Source organism: Panicum virgatum, chromosome 5N (assembly GCF_016808335.1).
Source record: "Panicum virgatum strain AP13 chromosome 5N, P.virgatum_v5, whole genome shotgun sequence".
Classification (NCBI taxonomy): Eukaryota; Viridiplantae; Streptophyta; class Magnoliopsida; order Poales; family Poaceae; genus Panicum; species Panicum virgatum.
Genome location: NC_053149.1, coordinates 40,986,536 through 40,992,427, shown reverse-complemented (window position 1 = coordinate 40,992,427; position 5,892 = coordinate 40,986,536). Strand labels below are relative to the sequence as shown.

General features: G+C 47.7%; 1 non-coding gene across 1 annotated transcript; it reads left to right on the top strand.

Moving 5' to 3' along the window:
• Positions 1 to 5,109: 5,109 nt before the first annotated feature.
• Positions 5,110 to 5,216, top strand: LOC120677141. Its single transcript, XR_005676204.1, has one exon. It is a non-coding gene; the product is annotated as a small nucleolar RNA R71 (small nucleolar RNA).
• The last annotated feature ends 676 nt before the right edge of the window (positions 5,217 to 5,892 follow it).

Genomic DNA, 5,892 nt, shown 5'->3' with positions numbered 1-5,892 from the left:
TTTTTTTAAAGAAGATTACTCCATGTCCTTTCTGGTATGAATATTTTCAGGGGGATATTTTGAAGAACTTTGACCCTTTTTGGAGTGAATAGGCACACAGTGGAGATTTGGGCTGGAGTTGTGGTGGAATTATTTTGCGAAAGTCGATGACAACACCCGGAGTAGGTGATCGTCATACCATGCATTTTGAGGCTAGCAAAAAAATGGGCACGCAAAGGAGAAAGATCGGCAGATGATAAGTACCTTTCCTCAAGCGAACTCACAATTCGACATAGCTCAAAGTAAATCAAGATAGCCTATGGTAGATCATGTATGATATAACATTATGGCTCTGGCTGGGGTATGTAAACCAACAGGGAAACCTATTACCATGTTTTAATTTTATTCCGAGAATTTTCCTTACTGAGGGATACAGTTTTAGTTACAATGTAGGCCATCTCGAATCCCACAACAACTTAGACTTGGAAATCATGTTAACGCTCCCACACAAACAGATTTATAATGTGTCTATTATGTGCCAACTAGCTCTAGTACTAGATGAGTAAAAAGCTGTAAACGGGGCACATGCAAAACTGAAACAGAGCAACTATTCATCATTTCCAAGATAAGAGTTTGTACAAATTTCCACACATTTATTCTAAGCATGACAATTCTCTCTCTCTCATTTTTTTTAACTATTATTATGACAAGCAGAATGAGCAGGTATGACGACTTACCTGGATACTGACGATCTCCCCCCAAGCTTCAACGAAGCTCAGGGCTACTGGTCTGGATGTGGTGGGGGGTAATACGCACCATGATGCCAATCGTATGACATGGAGGATAACATCCCCCAACTCTCCTGTGTGAGACTGGTGTTGTGGTCGAGGTTGTGCCCTATCTCCTCCTGACGTAACTCCATGGCATTGACTCGGGCAGTTAGGTCCGACAGCCCCCGTGTGAGCGGGTTGTCATACTTAAAGCGTGTTGACGCAGATGGGCCGACCTGTGGGCCATGGGTAGCTCCCATACCCGAGGGATAGTAAAACCCCTGGTCGTGCCCATACCCCGAGCTACCCTCAGGCTGGTGAGGTCTGGCCACCCTGGGTGTAATACCCGTAGGCCTCCTCGAAGCTCATATGTGCCGTATCTGGGTGAGGCTGTACTGAGGCATCTGGTGAGGGTGCAGCGTGTGATGGTCCGGCTTCCTGGGATGTGCCACCCTCGGCCAACTGTGCGTCACGCCGAGTTCTACCACGTGTCATAGGACCAGCTGTGCTATGGCGTGCTGGCTCCTTCTTTTCCATCTGGAGGGTCAGACGTTTCACTGAGTAGAGCAAGAGTTTCGGGCATGGCAGCTCGAACTCCTTCTCATACCCCGGATAGCACATGAACTCTGAGTTCCCGGGACCTTCACGCATGATGTGTGTGTGAACAAAGTGGTCCAGACCGATGAAGGTTCGGTACTCATCCGTCGCGGGCAGATATGTGACTTGTGCATTCTCCAAAACACCGACATACCGCGCAATGCGGGTGACTAGTGAGGTTATGTCGATGGGAGATTTGCACGTGATCATTTTCTGCCAGTGTGCGACCATGCCGATGACAGATGAGTAACGAATCTTCTTTGCCATAGCAAATAGGACATGAGCTCCGAGGAGCTACATAGCATGAGGTCTGCTCGGGAAAAGACTACCATAGCAAGGTATTTAGCTAAAACTCTCAGAGTTGGAATATGGATGGAAACTATGTTGTTCTTACTACTCACTGGTTCATCTGAGATTTCATTCCACCAAGCGCTATGGTCATAGTCAAGTTCATCAGCTAATGCATTAGCTTCTAAGATGCATTTCTTACTGAAGCCTAGTGCATTACTAAAGTCTCTGACTGGCATTTCAAAGAACTCGTTGAAAAAAGAGAAAGTGGATTTTAGTTTCTTTCCCAACGGTTTCAACATGCAGCGTTGATAAAAAATCCATGGTAAGAAGGTGCGAACCTGGTTCGGTGATGTCGGTGAAGCGCGACCATCCCACAGCCGTGAATGCGCGGTTCATGCCCTGGCGGAGTCCCATCATCATGAGGAATTTTGTGTCAACCGCTTGGCATGGCCGTACGACTGCTTCTTCAGTAGTTCGAGGGCATCCCGCTCATAATCAGTCCAGACAACAATCTGATCGAACGAAGTCAGAACTCTGATTTTTGAGGCGGGGCCTCGAGATTGCTGGAGAGGCAGGGGCTTCCTCCTCTTCTTCCTGGGACCATGACGGTCGGCGAACAGAGTCCACCGACATGTCATCCGGAGAGCCTGATGATGCTCGTGAACTCTGAGATCGAGATGACGAGCCGAGCTTCTTCACCTTGTTCTGGATGTTCCCCCAGACCGACATGACTCCTACAAAAGATTAGTGCAAAGAATATGCAGGGAAAAATAATCAGAGGGGTCAGGGGTTAATCGTTCTTGTGGGGATTAATCCACCACAACACGTTCTTCGTTCAGAGCTTGATTTATTCAACGGGAAATATTTTTGTGATTTTCATTTTAAGAGAGGGTTACTACTAATTTTCTTTGATTAGTGTTGAGCTAATCTCAGCACTACTACTATTTTTGTGGGGCTAGCACTTGAGTTACTTGGCTTAATTAACTCCTAAATGCTTCATTAAGCAAGAAAACTCAGAAGAGGGAAGAGAGAACTCGAGCATGGGGGAGTTTTCTGCGTATTCGAGCTGAGGGTGCAGGGAGTGACTCACCTTCGTCGGCTTTTATAGCTGGGCGCAGGGGACAGGTCGGGCAGTGTGGGGTAGGCCAGTCGGCCTAGGCATGGCAGCGAGCGTGCCACGACCTCGGTCTACTGCCTCTTGAGCTGCTGGTGATCGTGCTTGAGTGGGCGAAGACAGGACGTGAGTGGTGGAGGCAGGCAGGCCGGCCGGCCGTGATGAGTGCCACTCGATCCCGCGCCATTCATTCTGCCTTTCCCCCTTCTCCTTTGCTTCGCATGCACTCAAAGCTCTTCGGCTCCTGCTGCCCCCTGACCAAAGGAGACAAGGTGGGGCCGGCCGGGCTACACTTTGGCCGAGTTTTTTATATGCAAAAATATTTGATGCAAACAAAAAATTTAAAGTTTGGTTTAAGAAAATTTAAACATGCCATGACTTTGAAAAGAAAGAAAGATTATGCAAGAAAATTAAACTATCCTATATGCAAATGCAAGAATGGATACGTACCATGGTTCTCATGGCAATAGCTCGGATTTCAAGTCCGGAGCGGGACTCTCCATACTTTGGGTTTGGTTGTCGTCGCTGGATGGAGTTCCAGACGAAGACACTTTTTTCCACCATTCCTTCTTGGTGGCGGGTTTTGTTTTGATCGCTTTTGCCTCCGATTCCTCAAATTCTCTGCGAAGAATTTGTCGTCTTGTGTTCCTGTAGTTATGCACTCGATCTCCTTGTCGATTCTCAGTCGTTCCAAGAGCTCGACAAGGATATCGATTGTGGGGGTTGATGGCTTCTCCTACTCTTTCTCGGATTTCTTCCGGTTGAAAGTTTTGGCCTGGGAACATTGTTCGACCTTCGGTCCGAAGGCGAACTTCTTCGTTTGCCCACTGATATTGAGCTGAATTTCTCCAGCTCCAACATCAATGTGTGCCTTTGCGGTACTCAAGAACAGCCTTTCCAGAATGAGAGGCGTCTTGGCGTCGACTTTCCATGTCGAGGACGATGAAATCAACGGGAATAAAGAAGTTCCGGATTTTTACCGGGACGTTCTCTGCAATTCCTGCGGGGTAACGGACTGTTTGGTCCGCTAGCTGCAAGCACATGGCAGTAGGGGCAAGCTCATGATAATTTAGTTTATCGTAAACTACCTTATGCATGACGCTGACGTTTGCTCCTAGATCGCAAAGAGAGTGTGAAAAGTGTTGGCTCCCGATTGAGCATGTGATTGTGGGGCATCCTGGATCTTTCTTCTTCTCCAGGAGAGGATCGAGTATAGCTGCACTACACTCCTCTGTGAGTTGCACGACCTCGGTGGTGGGCAGGTTTCTCTTGTTCCCAAGTATATCCTTGATGTACTTGGCTTAGGTTGGGACCTACATAGCGTCAAGAAGCGGTATATTGACATACAACTTCTTTATTATCTCGACGAACTTTCCGAATTTCTCGTCGGCCACCGTCTTCCTTATCCTTTCTGGAAATGGTAAGGCAGTAGTGTCATGAAACTCCCGTGAAGTTCTAGGGGGTTCCACGGTTTCCTCCTGGGCAGTAGTTGTGTTGGACTCTTCGGCCTCCTCCTGATCTTCGTCTACAGCAGAGGTATTGCTGGCGGGTACGGCTTTCCATTGAGATCCTGCATCTTTAGGATATGGTGGTTCCTGCGTGGGCTTACCTGTCCGCGTAGTCACTGCACTAACATTCTTCTTAGGAGAGACTTTCGGTTGCCCAGGAAGTTTTCCCGAGTTATTGTTAGGACAAGATGAGGCTAGCTGAGCAACTTGAGTTTCTATCATTTTGTTGAAGCTCAACTGGTTTTTAATAACAGAATTTATGCCCTCTAGTTGTCTGGCCAAAGATTCCAAGATTTTGTCATTAGCAAGAAATATCTTACTAATGTTATCATTAATCTGCTTTTGGTCATAAACTAGGTCCTTTAGAGTAGGCTGAAAATTATTATTAAAGTTCATACCTTGCTGTTGACCGAAGAGGAGGTTGGGCTTGGAATTCCAACCCTGCTGAGGACGGAAGCCAGAGTTGTTGGAGTTGTTTGCTCCAACGAAGTGATCTTCCTCCTGAGTAATCGGTCAAGAGTTGCCCGTGTGTCCAGTTTCTCCACAAGTCTCGCATGTCATGCGAGAATCCATAACCTGGTTGGCCTCCTGGTGAGGAGACTCCAACTTCTTCATGAGAAGGTCCATCTTGGCAGCAAGCATATCAACACTGTCGAGATGATGAATTCCCTTGTGGCGCTGTTGCTGCCTTTCACCTTTCCAACTCTGGTTGGAAGCAATCTTCTCTACCAGCGCTTTCGCTGCGTTGATGCTGAGCGAAAGGAAGGAACCACCTGATGCTGCATCGATGTGGTTCTGGGCTAGCATGTTCAGGGCATGGAAGAAACTCTGAATGATCAGCTATTCTTTCATGCCGTGGTGGGGGCATGCTGCAATATACTCCTGGAATCTCTCCCAAGCTTACAGAATAGCTTCATCCGGCAGCTGCTGAAATCCAGAGATTTTGCTCCGGAGGGCGTTGGTTTTGCCCACCGGAAAGTATTTTGTCACGAATGCATTGGAGCAGGCATCCCATGTGGTGAAGTCTGCTTTGTTGGTGTAGAACCACGTCTTCGCCTTGCCTAGCAAGAAGAATGGGAACAGCCGAAGATGGACATTATCCATCGTGGTACCTCTGGGGTTGATAGTACTGCTCACTTCCAGGAAGTTCTGAAGGTGAGCATTGGCATCCTCTGATGCCTTGCCACAGAATGGACTCGTTTGAACCATGTTCACCAGTCCCGATTTGAGCTCAAAGCCATCGTTGCCTTGGTCATTGTTCAGTCCAGTAGGGATGTGGCTGCTGGACGGGACCGAGTACTGCCTGAGAGTCTTGGCCACGGGTGGTGCTAAGACGGACAAACGAGGGTTCCAAGTGGGTTTCTTCTGGGGTGGGACGACGCGGTGTCTCACAATTCGCCCAATTCTTTGAGGATTCGGATCGAAGTTGGATGGTAGATCAAAACCAGCCATGCACTGCTCTACATCGAACAAACAAGGGAGAGAGCAATGGTAAGCCCGCCAAAACTAGCGGTGACGAAACAGTAAAGTTTTTCACTCAATTATACGATAACTTTAGCCAATTGCTTCTCTGTAACGGCGCCAGAAATGCTTGTTGGTGTCTCTTATGCTTAATCTGAATAGGTATTCTGCA